The 23492-nt window shown below is 44.5% G+C and overlaps 1 protein-coding gene across 4 annotated transcripts in view; it reads right to left on the bottom strand.

Annotated features, from left to right (window-relative positions):
- Nucleotides 1-23492, bottom strand: part of Ankrd11 (ankyrin repeat domain 11) — a 144273-nt gene that overhangs the window by 46481 nt on the left and 74300 nt on the right. For 2 of the 4 annotated variants that reach the window (XM_042702220.1, XM_042702219.1), the window contains exon 2: nt 18722-18788. The exons of the other annotated variants lie outside the window; for them this stretch is intronic. The gene's annotated coding sequence lies outside the window, so the exon portion shown is untranslated. The remainder of the gene's footprint in view (nt 1-18721; nt 18789-23492) is intronic. 4 annotated transcript variants of the gene reach the window in all.

The following is a 23492-nucleotide window of genomic DNA, read 5'->3' as shown; positions in this document are numbered from 1 at the left end:
GACAGAAATTTAGTTACATTCCCAATGGCAAATGTACTGGACAATGGATACTACCACCCATCTATAGTTTCCGCCTTTTTCTTTTTTGTTTTGTTTTGGCGATACTAGAGTTTTGAGCTCAGGGCCTTGTTCTTGAGTCATGTCTTTGGCTGCTGTTGCTTAAGTTGTTTTTCTGAACAGGGTCACGTTCTGAATCGTTTCATGTTCATACATGGGCTACCCTGGACCAGAATCCGATTTAAACTTCTGATGTAGTTGAGATGGCAGGCCTGCACCAACTGCATTGGCCATCTCCACACCCCAAGCGACTAGGATTGCCGGTGTGAGCCACCGCACCTCGCCATCTTTTCCTTCTTTAGCACCAGAAAACTTCAAGGACAGGTTCTTAGAATTACCTACCAAAACGTTTTTTTCCCCTTTCACTAAAACAAAAGCTGTTTCTGAATCTGTTTCTGCTGTAGCAGAGAAGCGACAGCATTCTGCTCCCTGGGTCACAGGGTGAGACCCCGCGGTGTCTGCGTGCAGTGTCTCCTCTGCTCACTCTCTGGCCAGACGCCTCGCTAGTGATGCCCTCCCAGCCCTGCAGGACTTTTCATTCCACTCCAGTCAGCTCTCCAAATCTGTAGTCATGGAAGAACAGGAAGCTCTGTGAGTGGAAAAGCATTTGCAACCCAGAGCTGATAGGAATGCCACTCTAGCCCAGTCCCCTGTTTTCTACCTTCTGTGCAGTAAGGGCATGATTACATCCCTTGGAGGACTCTGGCGACCAAATGAAAGGTGCTCTGTAGCAATAAAGCTGTGCCTACTAACTGGAAGAGCATTGCAAGGAAACGAGGTACAGGCTGGGTGTCCCTGGGTTCAAAGCCAAGTACCGCACTCTCAGAGGCCTGGGCTGTAAGAAGCCGCTGCTCAGAGAGCTCTGATTTCCTGATTTCCCCCTCCGCGTCTCCCAGGTGGCAGCTTTGGTGCAGCTGAGACAAACTGTCCCTTCCTGCTGGAAAAGAATGGAATTCGGCAGAAGGTCCAGTCTCCTCCTCTGCTACCTGCATTTACCGTCTTAGTACCTACGTATGGTTTTATTGTCACGGCACAAGTTCCACTGTTCAGAATTTAGTAGCAGCTACAAAGAACCAAGGCATAACCCCAAGAATCCTAAACTGTTCCTGCCCAGCATTCTCAGGGGGTACAGGCATCTTTTGGAGTATGCACACATGCCTGCACATGTCTTAGTAGACACTAGGTCTGGAGGACACAGCCCCCATGAATGCAGTACTGCTATCCCAAGGAGGGCTCAGACCAAGGAGTTAACACTTTTCCATCATGAACATTGTGGGGCATGCTGAACAAGAAAACTGAGCACAGAAAGCACGGTTGCATGGCCCTCCCTTTACACACGTCTAGCCTTTCCCATTTCTACGCTCTGCACCAGAGAGGTCCATGTGTGACCAACCATGAACCTGCCAACACAGGACTATCGGCAGTCACAGTTTGTGTCAGGGTTTGTGCTGGGCATTGTGTATTCTGTGTCTGACCCAGGGAATGACTTGTGTCCACCATCACAGCTTCACTGCCCTAAACATATTTCTTTCTTTGCTTTCTCTACCCATCCCTTGGCCTTCCCTAATCACCAGCAACTTTGGGTCTTTTAACTCTCTCCCGTTTCGCCTTTTCCAGATGCCATGGAACATCACGGCACATCATGTTTTCAGATGGACTTCTGGTAGTGTATCTATTTCAGGTTCTTCCATGGTTTTCTGCTTTGTTCTCCCCTTAACACTGAATAAGCTTCTCTCTAGTACTGAATAACATTCCATTGTCTTGCTATTCACTTACTGAAGGCCGATCTGGCTGCCTCCATTTTTGGCAACGAGGAATAAAACTATTTTTCTTTTTTGGAGGTCTCACTATTTAGCCCACTCTGGCCTCAAACTCAAACCTGCCCTAGGCCTAGTATTACAGGCTGCACAGTCACGTCTGGCTTATAAAGTGAAGTATCAGAGTATAAAGTTTCAGAAAGTATTATACTCACCGCCACCGAGGAACATCATTCTGTCATCACCTGTTATCTGTGCTAGTGCATATGTGTGTACAGTGTGTTGTAAGCAGAAGCTTTTCTCATTACAGGAAACAACATTTCAGAAATAGAAATGTTGCTTAACTGGTTCAGAGCTCTCCATTTGTTATCAGGTATGCCTATAACAGACGAGAGCAAAGCAGTTCTCACACCCAGTAAGGACCACATTTGTGCCTGGTGCTGCGGGGGGGCAATAAAGCTAGGGATATGAACCAACTGTGTGTGTGTGTGCGCGCGCGCGTGTATGCGTGTGCATGACTAATGTTGGATTTCTGGCCTTGGATTCATTCTGGAGCTCAAAGAAATAAAGAAAGAAATGGGACGCTTGTCATTTCTACTTCCACGAAGCAGCCTTGGCTTCACAACCACATGTCTCCTCTTCTCTGGCAAGCCAGCCTCTGTTCATCAGCTTCATCCTCCAGAAGACTGAGGTCCTACCGCCTCCAACCCAGGCTGTCACTGGGCACAGTGAATACAAAGTGATGTGATGGTGGGAGCTGCCACTCAGGTAGGCAGCCAGGAGCTTTGGAGATAGCCAAGGCAGGTGAACCAGCTAGACCTGAGCAAGGACAGCTCAGCACAGGCTCTGTCCACATCCCTCTGAGGGAAGAAGCTACCCACCAAGGACATATCGTGTATGTGCATACTAACCTGAATAAAACAGACTCGAACTGGGATTAAAAAAAGAGGTCCACTATCAAGAGAGCATACGGCCCGTGGTGGAACCCGGATACTGCGTACAGGGGCTCACTGGACACACTGGATTCCAGAAGCAAGGGAAGAGCACGTGGCAGTGGGCTTTGTGTGCACCCAGGGTCCGTGGTCGTGAAGTAAGGGAGTCATTACTGGGGGAGATCTCTGTGTCTTCGTGATTGCAAAGGTGTATGTGACGCAAGACCTATTACCATGTACTCCTGTATGTAATTTCCTTCACAGCGGTTATACCTTAAAGAACAAGACAAAACTGGCCCTCTGACTACTTTTCAACAATATCCAACAAAGACACCCTTATTTTTTTTGTCTTGGTACCAGAGCTGGTACTCTTACCACTTGAGCCAAAGCCATACTTCTGGCCTTTTGCCGGTTAATTGGAATTAAGTCTCAGGGACTTTTATTTTCAGATTAGTTTTGAACTGGATCCACAGGCGTCAGCCTCTTGAGTAGCTAGGTTATAAGTGTGAGCCACTTTGAGACACCTGGCTCCCGGCGTATGGAGGTAAAAGCTGAAAGGGGTGACGTCAGGCCCTTTCTACTCATGCGGCCCTTGTTATATTCTCCAGAGGGCTGGTGCAGACCAATGCACAGTAGCCCTCCCAGGCCAGGACCAGACAGCAAGGCATCAGGGTATAAGCGAGTGAGCAGAGACGGGCAGAGCTGCAGGAGATCTGCACTCAGGAGTCAATGTCACGTTAAGCTTTCAATAGCCAGTTCTTATGTGGTGCGTGTGGGAAGGGACAGCTGTACTGCCCCCTTTACAAGCCCTACAGGCCATACTCAGCACTGCTGTGCACGAGTATGGGACTATGTTGGAACGAAGCCTCTTCACATACACACCTCTGGCTAAAACCACAGGTCTCAATCTCAGCTGTATGGAAGCCTCTCAGCTGGACTCCAAGGATTACAGCACACACAACTCAGAGGCCTGCAAGAGCAGGTCAGGTCGCGGAGGAGGCTGAGGGGCCCTGGAGTCAGCATCAGTTCAGTATTTCTGGGTTCCTCATAGGTACACGGGCAGCTGGATGGCTAGACACTTGCCCTTGCTCTTGGGCCACGGCAACCAAGACCATGCAACATGCTTCGGGTCACCCAGGACACGCTCAGGTCTTTTATTAAGGTTTCTAAACTAGGATGTAAAGGCCAACATCACAGGAAACTTGAGGTGGAGTGTTAACTCTGTTGATTCAGGCTTCAGCAATGCAGTTCCCTGCCACATAGCCAACACAGCCCAGTCCTCCAGGCACCTGTGCTACTACCTCTGGGGAAATTTAAGAGATACTGTGCTGTTTTTAAAGGACAGAGTCAAGAGACTTATTTCTATAGCCCGAGTGGCACCTGGTTGAAGTGCAAGTACTGTCACACTCAGTGATCAGACAGGCATGAGTACAACAGGCTTGGGTCCATGAGCACCTTCTAAAAGAATGCCAGGCCTACGTGTGAATGCTGGTGCTGCTGGAGCTCTTCTCAGCCTCCTCTAAAGTCAACATCACAGCTACCCACTGCCTCCTTCTTCAACACTGGCGGGAACCCCCGCTGCTTCAAGAAGATAGGACATTCAAGGGATGCCTTAGAAGAGGCAGGGCCGCCCAGGCAGCACTCACCCATGCAAGGCCAGGGTAGTGGCCCAGGAGCCCAGCTTGTCCTGAAACTTCCTCTAGAGCATGACTAACATGCCCCATAAATTACTCCCCCTTTTTGCAATTATCTGTTCTAGGGATCTGATTATAAGGCAGGACGAACTACAAGAAAGAGGATAAAAGGGTTTCAAAAATATAATGTCCAGCTACTTGGGGGGTGGGAGAAAGGAAAGAATTTGAAGCCAGCTGGGGCAAAGTTCATAGAATCCCATCTCAAAAACAAAACCAAAAAGTGGGGAGGTGTTGAAGGAAACATCCCTCTAGTGGTAGACTGCTTGCTTAGCAAGCATGTGTCATGCAGAGGGGAAGAGGACGGGAAAGGAGAGAAGGAGAAAGGCGGGGGAAGAGCTACAATGTCAAATGCCAGAGCAAACAGATGAATGGAGATAACCGGTTGAGCACTGCTTATGCAATGTCAGAAGGGGAAGGAGTATCCTAGCTCAGACTCCTCATCACCATGTCCACTCACTCTCATAGGGCTGGCATAGTATGTATGATTTTTGTTTGTTTTTGCCAGTCCTAGGGCTTGAACTCTGGAACCGGACATTGCCCCTGCATTTCTTTGGCTCAAAGCTAACGCTCTACCACTTGAGTCACAGTTCAACTTCCTGCTTTTTCTGAGTAGTTTACTGGAGATAAGAGTTTCACAGACTTTCCTGCTGGGGCTAGCTTTAAAATGTGATCCTCAGATTTCAGTGTCCTAGGTAGTTAGGATTACGGGCATGAGCCAGTGGTGCCCAGCAGTTTGCATTTAAAAAAAAATCTGTACAATACAAGAATACACTGTAGACAAGTCCAACTGTACAAATAATATATTTATCTCTCCTCAGTAACAGAACACCACAACATAGCCTTGACCACACACTTAAGCACCTCAATCCAAAAGATTTTCTCCTCTTCTCTTTGCCTGAAGATCAACGTTTTACACCCTTTCTGAGGTGAGGGTCCTGGCCTCCACACTCAAGAATACTAGTGGGATACATACAACTCTGTCACCTTCTGTTTTTCCCTCGAGACCCCCTCATGGCATTTTAGCCACCATATGAACCTACCATATCACTCTGCTACTCAGGATCTACAGGGGTCACCGCCATGGTCATCCCCAAAACACTCATCCCGAGCACAGACCAACACAAGCACAACTTAGTGTGCTGGGGGCACTGATTTAGGAGTCCAGTCCACGCTGTGGCTAGTCTGATAGGGCTCCTTGCTGACCCCTCTCCTGCTGAGCCAGGGCAGCCACCTGCTTACAGGATTCAACAAATGCCTTTTTTCTAAAAAGTCAATACACTGCTCTGACAAAGGCCTGTCTGAGCAGAGATTCCGCACCCACATACATGCTCTGCTCTTTTAAGGCGCATTAGGAGGCAAAGGCAAAACAATTCACCAGGAACTCAGATGCTAAAAAGGATGTGTTATACTCCAGTGTAGTGTAATTCTGTTCATATTTAGAATTATAACAGGCAGTACTATAGTACAGGGAGAAAAAGTGTTTGGAGAAGTTCTGTATCTCAGGACAGTCTTATGGTCTGAGTAGCAGTGGGCCCCACACATCCTCACGTTGTAACTTTACCCAATGGAATGGGTCACTGGAAGATGATTGCATCACGAGGGTGCAGCCTCATGAATGGAAAGAGTACCCTTACAGAGCCTGCTCATTATTTTCCACAGAGGTATCATCTAAAAACCAAAAGGGAGCCCTCACCAGACACAAATTTTTCTTTACTCTGGACCTCCCAGTCTCTTAAACTGGGACATAAACTGTTGTTTCTAAACATCTAAGTTTATGCAAACTAAGACAGGAGTTACAAGGGGAATATGACTCAAACTAAACTTTTAAAACCTGTGTACTCTAGTCAAATCTGAATCAGCTTTCAACCTAAAAGGAGTAATAGAAACAGAAACATACATTTACCTGGAGAAAAACAGGCTTATGGTACCCCTTCTCAAATAGTGAGCATGACTACTAAGTTAGAGGGTTTCAAGACTTAGCTCCTTTGCAGATTACCTGAGCAAACTTTCTTACAAGAGCTAGGTTTCTAGCAAGAAGAAAGAAGATAAGCCTGGAGATGTACGGCCAAGTGCTGTCAGTAGTAGAGCTCCACTCAAAGCCTTGGGAGCAACCACAGTCTGCCAGCACCTTACCTTCATGCTTCTGGCCTCCAAAACCATGAGGACAGATTTCTGTTGTTTACTAAGTCACCAAGCTGGTAGCAGATATTCACAGCTGTCATAGGAATACATCTGAACAAAATTAAAAAAAAAAAAAAAGAGTAGATGACCCCATGAGTGGCCATTCTCTATGTGAAGTCAGGATAAATGGCCCTCTCTGCCCTCAGCCTTAGGGACAGCTACTCTTGGTCTGACTCCTGGAAAACTGGAGTAAGGCAGCCCAGACTTCAGGGCTAGCTCCAGGAAAGAAAGCCTGTACTTGGAGGAGCATCAATCTGGCTCATCATCTTACATGATGTCAAGGAGATTTTACCACAGAAACTAGATGTGCTTATAATGAGCTCAAATGATTCTTGTTTGGCCCTACTCAAAGTGAAAGGCTGGCATGGAAAACTACTTTGGAGGTGGCAGGATACTTACTGTCCTCCTGGAGGAGGGCTCTAGGGGCCAGGACCAGCCCTCACATGTGGTCAAGCTAGCTGACCAGGTGTATCCAAGACATACTCCCATGCCAGTCCAGGTTCAGCCTTCATATCAGAGGCCAGCAACCCCAAAGCTAAGAACATCTCCATCTTGGAAAGTAGCTGTAGGTATCACTGCAGCATATGACACACTAAAATGCAGGTGAAACAAGTTACAGTAGATAAAATGTGTCAACAGCATGGACTCAATCTACGGAAATGGAAAAGAAAAATCAGGTTAAGCAATATGGCTAGGTACCAGTGGCTCAGGCCTGTAATCCTACTTACTCAGGAGGTTGAGATCTGAAGATCAGTTTGGGCAGGAAATCCTTTGATACTCTCATCTTTAATTAACCACCAAAAAAGACAGAAGTGGAACTGTGGCTCAAGTGTTAGAGTATGAGCCTTGATCAGAAAAGCTCAGGAACAGCACCCAGGCCCTGAGTTGCCAGGCCTGGACTACTCCCGTTGTCCAGGGCTGTTGGAAGACCTCTGTCAACTCACTGCCACAGTAGAAGCGAATTCTACTATTAGGTATAGGCTACTATCAGAGAGGTATAGCTTCTTCCTTGGCACAACCAAAAGAGTAGCACTAACCAGGTATGCCTCAAGGCTTATACCTGCCAACTAAACAAGAAAAAGAAAAAGCTGAAACCTGGTAGAGCCAATCAATAGACATCAGAGTTAGGTCAAACTCAAAAGCACTTACTCTTCAATGAAAATATATGACATTTGTAAAGTGTTAAAAGCAGGTCTTTTTAAAAATCATTAGCTGTTACTACTTTGTGACAAAATGAAAAGAATGAAACAGAAAAGAAGAACAGGTCTGGGAAGGTGGCTCAGTGGTACAGCACTTGCCTTGCATGCATGAGGCCCTGGGTTCAATTCTTAGCACTACATAAGAGGGAAAAAAAAGCCGGAAGTGGTGCTGTGGCTCAAGTGGTAGAGCACTAGCCTTGAGCTGAAGAGCTGAGGGACAGCACCCAGGCCCAGAGTTCAGGCCCCACGACTGAACCCAAAAAGAAGAAGAAGAAAAAAAAAAGAAAAAAAAAAGAACAAAGCTCAGAAGATATAACCCATTTTGAGTACATTAACCCTGGAACAGCCAGGGCCTGCACATAACACACACGTGGATCCTCATGATGCACACAGTTTTACTTTATTATAGCTTCAGTGTGTGCTCACTATCTAAAAAATATCCATCTCTATTTGGGAGGTTCCCCCCCCAACTTTATACTACACTACCATGTTACAATTAGTATCTGTATGTATGCTTCTCAACTTATATAAAAGTTTATAATACAATTGCAGTAAACTCCCTGTAAATGCTTTCAAATGTCTGGTGAAGCTTTGGACAAACATGGCCCTCTTCAATTTCAGATTAGGGCAGATATTTTTTGTTATAAATTATCAAGAAAAGCCGGGTACTGATAGCTCACTCCTGTAATCCTAGCTACTCAGGAAGCTGAGAATTGAGGATCGTAGTTCAAAGCCAGCCCAGGTAGGAAAGTCTGTGAAACTCTTATCTCCAATAAACCACCAGTAAAACCAGAACTGGTGCTTTGGCTCAACGTAGAGAGCTAGCCTTGAACTGAAGAACTGAGGGACAGCGCCTAGGACCAGAGTTCAAGCCCCATGACTGACAGACAAAATGAATGAATGAATGAATATCAAGAGATGAGGTTCATGGTTAAATAACCCAGACAGGAAAGTCTGTCACACTCTTATCTCTAATTAACCAGCCAAAAGCTGAAAGTGGAACTGTGGCTCAAGTGTAGAGTGCTAGCTTTGAACACAAAAAAAGCTCAAGAGATGGTGCTCAATCTCTGAGTTCAAGCCCCAGGACCATCACATACATATGCGTATGTACATACACACACACACACACACACAATTATAAACTCAACTGATAATATGAAGCTCTTTATATAATAAAATAAGATAAAATGAAGGGTTCATTAGGACCCATTTCTAAACTCCCCCCAAAAAAGATAGGATATAGATACATGCATAGTCCTTGGAAAGGTACAGCTTTTACACTATTCTCAAAGAGCAAACAACCAACAAGATTTACTAAGTCATCTTATCTTTCTGAATGTATTGTAGCAACAAATGACGAGTAAGAGATGGCTGCCCTGTGAAGTAGTCACAGGATGCTTTACTTTCCAGATAGTTTAAAGTTTTGTCAACACACAGAAGAAATGTATGTAAAATATAAAATGATTTCTTTAACATGTGCCCAGGAAGAAAAACATAATTCATAACTCAAGTCCTTTGAAGAAACTGTTAGAAAAAAATCAAATTACAAACATAATTAAGATTGCCAGTGAGAAAAGGACAAAGTCCATAGTTCTTTCTCTAAAGGATGAGATAGGCCGAAAAAAACAAATGAAAACACTGATGTCCTGCTCCACCAGGGGAAGGAGACAAGAGATGAAACAATACTATGTCTCCAAATGTCTCTGTGTGAAATGAATCACAAGATCTTTTATTTGGGTGAAGTAATCGAGCAGTCAAACCAAAAGAGAACAGACAAGAGATCAGGGTGATCTTCAGATTCCCACAGGCCAAAGGGCTGGTGCCCTCCTGTGAACAGATGCCACTCAACAGCACCCCATCGCTCCAGAAGGGCGGTGTAGGCTGCCAGCTCGTCACCTCAGCAACGGCTCTAAACATATGTGCAGTGACACCAGCTGTAAATAGAGGATACATACTCCTTTCTCCCAGGGCCCTTCAAGCTCTTAATATGTGTGCATCAAGCCTAAAGCAGGTAAATTCATATTGTCAGGTAAGCCTTCATGAGTCAGTGAGTTTTAACCAAAACAGAGGGAAAGGTATGACAACTACATGGGCAAAGGTTTGAACTAAAAACTACAGGTTAAAAAAAAAAACCCAAAAACTTTCCAAAAAGAATGAATTCTACAGAAAGGTGGTACCTCACACCTGTAATCTTAGCTACTCAGGTGGCTGAGATCTAAGGATCACAGTTCAGAGCCAGCCTGAGCAGGAAAGTCCATGAGACTCTTTTATCTCCCATTAATCACCAGAAAACTGGAAGTGGAGCTGTTGTTTAAGTGGTAGAGCTCTAGCTTTGAGCTGAAGAGCTCAGGGACAGACTGCATCCAGGTCCAGAGTTCAAGCCCAACGACTGACAAAAAAAAATAATGACTCCTAGCTGACCCAGTGGCTCATGTCTGCAATCCCAGCTTCTCAGGATGTTGAGCTCACAGGATCACAGTTCAAAGTCAGCCTGTGCTGGCTTTGACCCTTATCTCTAATTAGCCACCAAAAAACAGAAATGGAGTTGTGGCTTTAATGGTAAGAGTACCAACCTTGAGTGGAAAAAGCCAAGAAAGAGCACAGGCCCTGATTTCAAGTCAGTCTGTGTACATGCACGCCCTACACACACTCAATCTTTCCCAGAGAAAGTAAAGGGCAGGCATACTGTACATGGAGTGCCACCTGCAAGGCAAAGTTCTGGTGCCACTGGCTCATGCTTGTAATCATAGCTATAGCTATAGTCCAATGACTGAGGTCTGAGGCTAGCCTGATCCAAAAAAAGGGAAAAATCCAAGAGACTCCATCTCCAATTAAACAAAACAAACAAAAAACCAAAGCAGAACTGGAGGTTTAATTCAAGTAGTAGAGTATCAATAAAGCAAGAAAACTGAGTAGGCTCAAGGCCTTGAGTTGAAAATTAGCTAGTGCCAAAAAGATTAAAAAAAAAAAAAAAGTACTGAAAAGAGATGGACAAAAGAATGAAAATACAGCAGCTGGGAAGTGGTGGAGCACCTGCCTCACAAGCATGAGGCCCTGGGCTCCATTCCTCAGCACCACATAACAGAAAAGGCTGGAAGTGGCATTATGGCTCAAGTGGTAGAGCGCTAGCCTTGAGCTGAAGAGCTCAGGGAGAGCACCCAGGGCTAGAGCTCAAACCCCATGACCACCACCACCACCACCAACAACGACAAAAGAATGAAAATACAACAAGAGTTGTACAGATGTGGAAAAAGAATGAAGAATTCAAGAATGGTGCTCTTAAGGAGTAGGGCAACCTGTGAAGGAATCCTAGTAAATCAGCTGAGTTCTACTTCAGCAGATGAGCAAATTAAAACTATTTACCCCCAAGAAGTAGGCCAAGTTTTAAATACATCTTTTAAATGACTAAGAGGTATGTTATTAGACCTTTAACCATGACTAGAGTAAGGAGAATATTTGCACCAAATGTTCTACAAATGAACCCCTAACAGAAACCATTTGGGAAGCCTGTTACCCTCCAAGTCTTCTGTGGCCAAGATCTCTAGAGAATCCCAGACTCCTGAACTGCAAACCAAGCAGCACACAAGATCTGTGACCTGAAAATGTCCAATGCAACAAGAAGGGTGAAAACCTCTAGAAACAGGCACACAAATTCAAAGCAAAGGAACTAGATCCCAACATTCTTGAAGACGGACCAGTCTTGCTCAAGAAAACACTGTGTGGAAACATCTACTCAGCCTCTTGGCGTTGGATGGAAACGGAGTAAAACAATGGAGGCACCAAAGTTAAAGGTTGGATCAAAAGTCTGGGAGAGAGCAAGGGAAGGGGTGATATTGTCCAAAAAGAAATGTACTCTTTACCAGACTTACTACTTCTTTCTACATCATCTTTATAATAACAATAAAAATGAAATTTAAAAAGGAAAAAATAGCTCTGCACCAGTGGCTCATGCCTGTAATACTAGCTATTCAGCAGGCCAAGAACTGAGGATTATGGGTCAAAGCCAGCCTGAACAGGAAAGTCTGTGAGACTCTTATATCAAATTAGCCACCAGAAAATACAGAATGGCACTGTGGTCCTGAGTTTAAGCCCTACAATAATTAAAAGATGAGCAGCTTGGATTTTATTCCAGATCTTACTTTACTAAGAGTTTGGAAGACACTGAAGGTATTCATAAAAATAAGATACTCCCAAGCACCAACCTTTTGCATTAAAGAACAAAATCCAAATGCTACCAGAGAGATTAAGAGGACAGACTGATAGTGATGACTCTTCCAACCACCAACACTTCTCACTGACGAACAGAACCTGAGTGCCACCATGATTAGGTAAGACAGTTCAACCAGAGCCAAGAAGTATAGAAATATGCCTGTTCTCCTTCTGAATACTGGAAAGAAAGTAAAAGAACTGAAGAAAGAGGAGGCGTCATATTCAAGGCACTTCTCTTGTCTTAATCCAACACAGAGAAAGGTAAAGGATGTGACCTTCACTGGGCCTTCTTCTCAGAGGAAGAGATGAGGAACAATAGTTAGAAAAGAGCTGAAGTATCAGAAAGTAGCTTGTTTAAAGCCTCATCCAGAGATGGATGGATCCCAGGAGCCATTTGTTCCCAAGAAAGAGCAAAAAACAGTTGCTTCTCAGCAGCCTTTTCAGTTGGCATCAAGAAGAGAGCCACAGTGTAAAGAGCATCGATGGTGGGCGCTTGGGGAAGTCAAACTACAGACAGACCAGAAGCAGGCGGAGCTGGTCACGCTACAGAAAGAACTGGTTCACAAAGTAAACCCGATGTAAAAGTACCTGACCACGGAGAAGAGTAAGTAACCTGCTAGTAGCCATGTAGGATCCGTATCCCCTGAACTCGCCACAGTTCACAGCTCAGCCCAGCTGCTACTAGCTGTGAACTGCTAATACTGCCTGGCAACCACACCAGGAGTGAAGAGAAATCCGTTTCTCCATGCTCACCTACCCAGGCCTCACACAACATCCCTGACAAATGTGGGCGCTGACTTTGCTGGTGATGCTTACGAGCATTTTTGATGGTGGTAATGAGACTCAACTCATTTATGCCTCAATCAGATCCCTTGTTGTTATTTCCTTCAATCAGCAGTTGATCTTTTGACTCAAGTCAAGTCCCTTGTGTCAGCAGAAACCAGTCTCAAAAGCTAGTGCAGGTGGTTTAGGCCTGAACTGCCAGCTACTTGGGAAACTGAGGTCTGAGGATAACAATTTGAAGCCAGCCCAAGCAGACATACTCCAAATGCTTCTCTTCAATTAACCAGCAAAAAGCCAAAAGTGGAGGAGTAACTCAAATGGTAGAGTGCCAGCCTTGAAGGAGAAAAAAAAGTCAAGTGAAACACAAGGCCCTGAGTTCAAGCCCCAGAACCAGCACAAAGAATACTCTCATGGACTGAGACTACTCTATACCTGGTCTGGCTTGAACAGAAACCTTCAGATCATAGCCTTCAAAGTAGCTAGGATTGTAGGAGTGAGCTAACAGAACCTAACTGTTTTTGTTTTGTTTGGTGCTGGTCCTGGGGCTTTTTTGCTCAAGGCTAGCATTCTATCAGTTGAGCCACAGTTCCTCTTCTGGCTTTATTGGGGTTTAATTAGAGATAAGAGTCTCAATGACTTTCTAGTCTGAGTTGGCTTCAAACCATGATCCTCAGATCTCAGCCTTCTGAATAGCTAGAATTACTGCTGGCAGGCTGCTCTCCTTTTTCATATATGTATTTTAATTAGAAAATAAAGATAAGTAAATCTTGATTGTGACTCAAGTGATATAGTACCTACCTAGCAAGAATGAGGCCCTGAGTTCAAATCCAATACCATTAGGGGAAAAAATGGGGAAAGTATGAGCTGATATACCTTCTCTCCCCCCACCTCTGGCTCCCAGTTTGAACTCAGTGCCCTGCATGAGCTAAGATGTACTCTACCTCTGAGCCATTCTGCTGGTTATTTTCAAGATATGCCAGGGCCAACAAGGACTGGACTCATCCTGTGTGCGTTCCCTGTCAATGAGCTATCAGGCACGCACCACTGAGAAGGAGTCTGTGCCCACGTCTATCTGGTTGGTGCCCAAATTCGAGGCCTCCAATCTCCACCTCCCCTCCCAAGCAGCTAGAGCCACACAGCCAACATTCTAAGACAAAAAAACAAAACAACTTGAAGTCTAGTGTTGGTTGCTCACACCTGTTATCCTAGCTACTTAGGAGGCTGAGATTCTGAGGATCATGGTTAGAAGTCAGCTCAGGAAAGTAAGTCCATGACACTCTTATTTCCTAGAAACCACCAAAAAGCCAGAAGTAGAGCTGTGGTTCAAAATAGAGCACTAGCTTAGGCAGAACAGGCCAAGGGAAAGCACATGAGTGCACGCATACATGCGTGCATGCACACGCACGCACGCGCACGCGCGCGCGCACACACACACACAAAATCTGATTATTTCACACAGCAAAAATGCATTTTAAAAGTTCCATAGTGAAAATACTCCCTTCTTCTCTCCACTCTATCCAATCTACAGACCACACTGAGTAGCTAGAACAATGTCTTACATAAAATTCAACTTGATTCTTCTCATAGAAAACCACTTGGGACCTAACATACATTCTTCACTCTCATCATTAAATACTGAGATTCCAAGGAAACACACAATTCTATGTTAAAACGTGAGTAAAATTAAAGACTATTTACTCCCTCGAGTGTCTGCAACGATTAACTTCCTACTTGAAAAGGGTGACAGAATGAAAAGCGATAAAGGAAATTATCCCTTACATTCTGAGTTCAGGATATGAAAATAATATGCATCATATACTCATACCGGTTTTCTGTCCCGAAACCTAAGTCCATTTTCTTTAAACAGTATCTTGACTGCCAAAAAGACAGAAAAATCAACATTTTAAGCTCTAATACTTTTTTTCTTTTTTGGTTGGTTGTGGGGCCTGAACTTGAGGCCTGGGCGCTGTCCCTCAGCTCTTCAGCTCAAGCTAGCACTCTATTACTTGAGCCACAGCACCACTTCTGCCCTTTTCTGCTTATGAAGTGCTAAGGATTGAACCCAGGGCCTCACATATGCAAGGCAAGCACTCTACCACTGAGCCACCTTCCCAGCCCTAAGCTCAAATACTTTTGTTTTATATATTTTGTTTAAAATTGTACTTCTGGTGAACTTCTAATATGAAAATCAGCTCAGATTCATGGCTTTCTGAGTAATTTATTACTAAAACAGAATGTGCACATGTATGCGCTGAGAACTGTGGAAGAGATACAGAGGAAAGCTTAGGGCTGATCGGAGGCAAGAAGGGGGATTCACAAAATCCTAGGTCTTTGCTTTGGATTACAATTTACTAGATAACTGGATGGGGGTTCACTGCAGTCAAAAACAGAGCAGCAGTGAGTCTGGTCAGTGGATGACCAAGGAACAGCATTCATAAACCACTGAGTTCAAAGGTCAAAGTCCAGTATGAAGGACCTACAGTTCATGTTTTAGGAAACACTTTAAACTTTGAAAAAGAAATTAACATCCAGTAAGATGTTTCTAGTATCCTCTATATTTGGCCTGGTTTGATCTGTTTGTCTAGCCTTAAAAGAATCCCTGTCTTGTTCCAACTGAATATAGTAATTTAACAGAATGAAGACAACTTGAGAACAAGACCATAGAACTGTTCCAGGTGCACCTAGTCTGCTAGTTCAATATGTGGTCCAAGAAATAGCTGCACATTAAACTTCAGTACCAAGGGTCTCTCAGAGCCTGGCTCCACTACTACTGGCTGAAATGTGAGCGAGCAAATTCATCTTTCTCAGTTTCTCTATCCATAAATTGGGGAGAGAGAAGACCATCATGTTCTAAGCCTTTGAGAGAATTAGATGATCTGTGTTCTATAGAAAACAATCAGCACACAGTAAATGCCCAATATGCACTGGCAGCTCCACAGCCCTCTTAGGACATTCACTGGGGTTTAGCCAATCCATTTCAGATCACGCTTGTATGGTGCTTCAAGCTCATGTTACTTTACTCAGAGCCTCTGCCTAGCCTCAGCCAAACAAATGACATGAATTCCTCATTATCTCCTCGTTCCCCAGTAAAAGAATTCAGAGCTAAGATTCCCCTCCCCTCCAGGCAGGACCTCCACAGGCCACGCAGTGGAGTCAGCACATTCTCATAGATGTCTATTGTCTGTGTGTCTTTCTGAACTGGCGGGCGCGTTTGATTGATTCCCCTTAAACACACACACACGCACGCACACACGCACGCACGCACGCACGCACAAATCCTGGCCTCTCCTATCTAAAGGCTACCTTGGCATCTTGAAAATTAGCTCTTGTTCTTGTACTGGAAGACAGGCAAGGCCAAGGCCAGGGCCAGGGCCAGGGCCAGAGTTAAGGCCACTAACAGTGTCTAAATCTGCCCAGGGGTTCCAGGGTGAAAGGGACAAAGAGGGTATCAGAGATGCAAACAGGACAGCAAGAGGTGTCAGCGCAGCAATCGTCATCCACAGATGGTGAGAGACAGCATATTCTAAAGGAGCAAACTTGCAGGTTTTTGTCTTCATCTTTGAGCAAACAACAAACCACATTTTCTTTGGTTCCATGTAAGGCTTCTTATGGAAAATGCCAGTGAAAACAACAGTTGCAAGAAATGAAAGCCACAGAAAAAAGGTATAAGACAGGACATACTATAGCAAGAGCAGACAGGGCAGGAAAGGGCTAAGAGGGGCTCAAGGAAAACTCTGAAGAATAACTAGATCCTATTTCTACAAACTGCCTCCAGGCCTTGACAGGTATGAAAACCTGAGTGTATCTCCCACACAAGAGCAAAGCCTGGGCTGGGAAGGTGGCTCAGTGGTGAGCGCTTGCCTTGCATGCCTGAGGCCCTGGGTTCGATTCCTCAGCATCACATAAGCAAAAAGAAAAAAGCCAGAAGTGGCCTTGTGGCTCAAGTGGTAGATCGCTAGCCTTGAGCTGAGGGACAGCGCCCAGGCCTAGAGTTCAGGCCCCACGAATGGACCGCCCCCCCCTCCCCCCGCAAAAAAAAGAAAGAAAGAGCAAAGGCTAACTAACAAGGTAGCAACAGAAAGAAGTGCACAATTTCCAAATGCAAAAAACCTACAGAGAAAAGGGGGGAAAGGACAAGTCATCCATAACATGTACAATATGACATGAGAAAACTAAACATAAATGTTTATAAGGGAATTTCAGGAGACACATGTGTATATATAATATATACACATAATATATACAATGTGTGCGTATATATTATACACATAATATATACAATGTATGTGTATCTATGATATATATTATATTATATACTATATTATATATTATATACAATTTATAATATATATTATGTATAATATATAATGTAATGTATATATAATGTATAATGTAGCATGAGGTTGCTCTCATGAAAGATAGTTCTGAGCATGTATGCACCTATGTCTTTATTAGATCCTCCAAGAGCAAAAGAGAAGCCACAGCCATTAGAGAGAAGACATTAAAATATTTAAGGATGGCTCAAAGGGGCAACCACCACCTAAAAATTCCCACAGAGATTTAGAAACAGCAGCAGTTATCTAATGAAGCAAAGATATAGTACCTGGCCAAAATCACACAGCACTGCCATGAACACCCAACCATACAACAGAACTACAGACTAATGATAAATACCCAGCTTCTTTAACCACAAACCAAATTATTTTTATTTCTGATCCTTTTCTTAAGTACAACATGTATAGACTGAAACAAGACAGTTTATGGTAGAGGGATTTTCACATTTGTTACCAATTCTCAACAAATCCAAGAGAAGGATCCAAGGAAGTGGAAGGTCCCAGAAGTGGGCATAGTTCTCTGGCTATAGGATTTTTTGGACTCAGTTGTCCACTGAACTTTGAAAAACAGAGAGGATTATAAGAGCAATTGTAAGAGCAGCAGAATGTACTGAGTAAAGTGTTTCCAACCAGACATTGCTGTCCAAACACCGGTGAAAGTAATAAACAACAAAAGCCCCCATGCCCTCCAAGGCAGCCGTCAGGAGCCCGGAGGCTGGTGTGGTCCTGAGCTCCCAGGCCACTGGCTAAGGAGCTACTGTCAGCCAGACAATTTCCAGCATGAACAGTTCAGCACCTAGGCCTGTGTCCTCCCATTCTTAAATAACCAACAAAGGTAGGGATTTGGAGGAGATAGAAGGGCTAAAAAGGCAAGTGCTGGAGGAAGACTTGAACAGACCAGGAGTATACCTGCAGAAAAGAAAGGTGGGTATACACAGACCTTTTTTTTTTTTTGGTGCGGTCGTGGGGCCTGAACTCTAGGCCTGGGTGCTGTCCTTCAGCTCTTCAGCTCAAGGCTAGCACTCTACCACTTGAGCCACAGCGCCACTTCCGGGTTTTTTTCTTTTTGCTTATGTGGTGCTGAGGAATCGAACCCAGGGCCTCAGGCATACAAGGCAAGCGCTCTACCACTGAGCCACCTTCCCAGCCCTACACAGACCTTCTTTAAATACTCTGAGTGTCAATCTTGTTCGTTAGACCTAGAGATAAAGATCACATCAGCTAGGCTGAGAAGTATAGTGTTCCAACTTGCTACAAAACATGTGCTTTTGCTGAATGCTGGTGGCTCATGACTGTAATCCTAGCTACTCAGGAAGCTGAGATATGAGGACTGCCGTTCCAGGCAGATTAGGAGATTCTTATCTCCAATTAACCAGCACAAAAGGTAGAAGTGGAGGTGTAACTCAAGCCTTAACCTTGAGCAAAAAAAAAAAACAAAACAAAAACAAAAAAACTAACCAAGAACTGAAAGTCATGAATTTAAGACCAAGTACCAGCATACACACACAACAACAACAACAACAACAACAACAACAACAGCCAGGTTTGGTAGAACACACTTATAATCCTACCTACCTGGGAAACTGAGGTGGGAAGATCACTTGATCCCAGTTCAAGATCAAGTTGGGCAACATTTGAGGCCCTGTAATACATACATAAATAAATGTTATTAGCTATGTTTGGCTGTTTCTCACAAATTGCTTTTGTAATATACTAAAAAGAATCAAATACAACATACCAGGAAGTACCGCAATGTTAGCACATCTTTGGAAGGAAATGAAACACCTTTCCAGTGCTAAAGCATTCCTACCCAAGCCTGAGATAGGCTAATTTCATAGGTAAAACTCTCATTTGGTAAAGCAGTATCTAAATTACCTATGAGCTCACAATGAAGAAAGAATGAGCCATCAAGTCCTTCTCTTAGAGCAAATTTCATGTGAGTCTAAATTGACAACTTAATTCTCAAGGAATTACACACTACTGATAATACTCTCAGCTCTGAGCCTGGCAGAATCAAGGCAGACCATCTGCCCTCTAAACTGTCATGAACATGAATACCACTGCCACAACACAAGTGCTAGAGACAGGCTGTGCAAGCATCCGTTTTCATCTCTAGTAAAGACCAGGTAAAACTCACACAGCTGCCATTTTCTATATATAGCCACACCACATGAACACAGAGACTTAAAAGCAAAGACTTTCAGTGAAGTGAGAGCTGACTTCTAAGGACCCAGCCTGCATGTCAAAGGAACTTAATTTTAAAAAAGACTGAAAAAACTCTTCTAAATATAGGATCTGTGAAATTAATGACATCATGCAAATAAAGCTTTGCCTCTAAAATCAGAAATAACACAAGAATGCACAAGCTTCTCAAGCTGCAGGGCACAAATGACAGAGGTGTGATCTTGTAGTTCCTAGCTCCACATTTACATGTTAGTCTTGACTAGGCTGATGATGCTACCGTCTTAGCTAGCTGGGGCAGCCAGCCAGAGAAGTCCACTACAAAAGTGCTGTCCACAACCATCTCTCCACACTGAACCTACAACTGGATGGTGCCGCCACTGCCAGTTCACAGATGAGTTTCAACGCCAACAATAAGAGATGTGCACCCTAGTCTCAACTGTATTCCAAGTGATGCAGGAAGAAAGATAAGAAAGATGACATCTGCTTTGCTCTTGTGTAAAGGCTACACAACCCTAAAACAGTCAGAGATACCAAATCAGGATCACACATTTTAATCAGTCAGTAAATAATATTTAAGTATAAGTGTTGAAATTGTAAAGAATTTCATATAATAAATCTTTCATACTTAAAACGTGACTTCCCACTGAGCACAAGGAATATACTACAAGAGGTCAGCAAATCTTTTTCCAGGAAGAGCCAGATGACAAACACTGGGCTCTCCAACTCACATCTTCACTGCTGCTGTGAACAATTCTTTAAGGACGTGAAAAACCTTCTCAGCAATCTGGTTATATAAAACAAGACCATTAGCTGTATCTGGCCCACAGCCACGACATGCTGACCATTGGTTCCCGACAGCAGCTACTCTGTGACAGTAGCAAGGCACTACTGGAGACTCACACACATTCTGTGTCCATATATCCCAGGTATCTGACACTGGGTGGGTATGTGTGAGATAGATATTTTTGTTTGTGTACCAACTCCAGGTCTTGAACTCAGGGTTTTGTGCTTTTTCACTCAGCTTGCTTGCTTAAAGCTAGCACTCTACCTCTTGAGCCAGGCCTACAGTCTGGTATTTTGCTGGTTAATTAGAGAGGGAGTTTTATAGGCTTTTCTGCCCTGGATTGGCTTCAAGCCCCAATACTCAAGGTCTCACTCTCCTAGTAGCTAGTGTGAGCCACTGGTGCCAGGCATGAGCTAGACATCCTTGACAGAATGGAGTGGTGTCCCCAATAGCTCCATGTTTCCTCAAACTGCTGTGTCAAGTCCTCGACATCAATGACAACGCGCGTGCCATGCCACCACACCAAAACTACAAGTGTCTGCAAGACACCATACTGTGACAAACAACTGCATTCATCTGGTTCTAGTCTTATCACAATGCTCACACTATTCACTGGTCTGAACACAAAGTTCTAAATCAAACCAGATTCCATTCCGCTGAAACTAAACATCTCAAAAAATTTTGTATATTTTTCTCTTGCTCTCAATTTATTTTTTTAAAAATCTTTTTGGTGCCAGTTCTGGAGCTTGAACTCTGGGCCTGGGTACTGTTCCTTAGCATTTTTTCTCAGGGCTGGTGCTCTACCACCTGAGCCACAACTCGCACTTTCGGCTTTTTGCTTTAAGCATATTTACAGTGTATTTGGATCATTTTCTCCCCTCCATTTCTCTAGTCCACTCTTCCTCCTTTTCCCAAAGCAATTTCAATAGGTTTCAGTATTCTATTTCAATAGTTGCAAACAATCTATTTCGATAGTGTTCAGCCTCCTCCTTCATCCTCTTTTATTATTAGCTCAATCCCCTCCTGCTAGTACCCACTTCTCAACAGAGCCTATTTCTCTTTCCTGTCCACCAGAATATTTAAGGGCAGGACAGGTGCTGACCCAAGGAAGTCAAAAGAAATAAGAAACTGCTTCAACCTCTACTGCAGTGCACCTAGACTGCTAGGATACTCCAAGCCTAGAAATAACACTTCACCTACTGAAGAAACAACAAAAAACACATGTTAATAAGAAAGGCATTTAATTATATGATGTTAATTCTTTCTTGTCCGAGTTCTCAACTACACTAAATTATTAAGAAAACCAGGGGGCTGGGAAGGTGGCTCAGTGGTAGAGTGCTTGCCTTGAACACATGAGGCCCTGGGTTTGATTCCTCACCACCACATAAGCAGAAAAAGCTGGACGTGGTGCTGTGGCTCAACTGGTAGAGCGCTAGCCTTGAGCTAAAGAGCTGAGGGACAGCGCCCAGGATCAGAGTTTAGGCCCTATGACCAGCCAAAAAAAAGGGGAGGGGGGGCTACGGATGCGTTTAATGATAGAATACTTAACTATCATATCCAAGGCTTTGGGTTCAATCTTTAGCCTCACAAAAGCAATACAACACACACAAACATACACATGCTAAAAGAACATTAAAAACAAATCCCCACGATCCATAAATCTCCAGTAAAACACTATATTTTTAGACAAAAATAAGGTCATATTGAATCTAGTTTTGCTTTCTCAGTCAACATTCTCTGCTTCTCCATCTACAATTAAAAGTGTTACACATGAGAAAAAGTTCCCCATTTCAACTCCACAATACGGGATACCTAAGTCCGCTGTGCATATAGTTCTGTGTCACCTAATCAAAGTGTGATGACCCATACCCCTCACCTGCTTTTTCCTCAGTGCTCAAGGTGCTCTCCTGTGTGTGCATCGGTGCATCGTGTGGTGAGGCTGGGGTGAGGATGCAGCACGTGGAGGAGAGTGCTGCGGTGCCTATTATGGACACAGCGCACGACAGCCAACAGTGGTCTGGATGCTCTGCGCAGGACAGACAGGCCCCCTGGCAAGGGAGAGCCTGGTGGGCAGACAGACAGTGCTGAGAATTCCTGCTGGCTGTGTGCCGCTGGTTTTCTTCTCTCTGGCAGCCTGTTAATAAGATCTGTTGGGCTTATAACTCCTCAAATGTAGGCTCATGTCTAAGGCCAAAATGACATCCTATTTCTGGTTAGGTGAGAGGCAGGTGGAGGAAAAAGGTCTTCGTAGATAAACCACGAAAGGAAAACAAATGATTTGGGGATAAAAGCTTTAAGACGATAGAACATACCAAAAGCCAACGAATTTAAGATTCCTAGGCAAATCTGAATGTTGCTTCCTGGTCTTGATTTCTACCAGCTCTGGGGGAAAAGCAACTCTAGAACTACTCCAGAGGGAATAAGAAGAGAGGCAGTTGTTGAATGTCAACTCCATTGTAAGGTTGTTTTTGTTTTTGTCGGCCGTGGGTCCTGAACTCTGGGCCTGGGCGCTGTCCCTCAGCTCTTCAGCTCAAGGCTAGCACTCTACCACTTGAGCCACAGCACCACTTCTGGCTTTTTCTGTGTATGTGGTGCTGAGGAATCAAAGCCAGGGCCTCATGCATGCAAGGCAAGCGCTCTATCACTGAGCCACCTTCCCAGCCCTAAAGATAATTTTTAAAAAGGGGAGTGGTGGGGAGAGAGAGATGTCCTGCGGAGGGCTTCTAAACTGGTGGAAGATGAAATCTAACACTTTAGGAGACAGACAGGCTTCAACATGGGTCTCAGTGGCTCTCTGCTGTTTACTCTGCAGAGCAGGTGAACCAGGCTGCTGGGGCCTGGGGCAGGCACAGCTGGGAGGCAGCAATCAGGACCAACAGAGTGCGGACCTCTGCCCAGTGTCATTGTGCAGTGTGGGTTCTGAGTGCACCAGACTGAAGGCCAAAAAGGGCAATAGCCACGAACGTAAGCCAAATCAAGACAGCACCAAGAGGAGAGAAGTACGGGACCCAAAGAGCCACTTCCATGCTTTACTTTCACTACCCTTCTCCCTCCACCCAGCAAAGCCCCCCATGGACTCCTCACACCTGTACACACTCAGCCTTCGTGAAGTCAGCTAAACAACTGACAAGGTAAAGAATCTAAAACAGCATTTTCCCCAGGCCTCTATGCTCCACCTTTATCTTCCACACCCCTGAGGAGAGAGAGTCTCACCTAAGGCTTGCCCTACCTTGCACGTTCAAATCCTTAAGACAGTGGACACACAGGGAAGGCACTAACCAGCCTAACAAACCCAGTTCCGAGCCACACCAGACACTGCTGGACTCTAGCACAGCGCTCTAAGAGCTCAGCGCTGCTTATGGGGAACTCAAGCCTAAG

This window comes from Dipodomys spectabilis, unplaced genomic scaffold, assembly GCF_019054845.1.
Source record: "Dipodomys spectabilis isolate Male_0828 unplaced genomic scaffold, ASM1905484v1 ptg000318l, whole genome shotgun sequence".
In the NCBI taxonomy this organism is placed as follows: Eukaryota; Metazoa; Chordata; class Mammalia; order Rodentia; family Heteromyidae; genus Dipodomys; species Dipodomys spectabilis.
The sequence above is the reverse complement of the archived record's forward strand: the minus strand, read 5'-3'. Positions and strand labels throughout refer to the sequence as shown.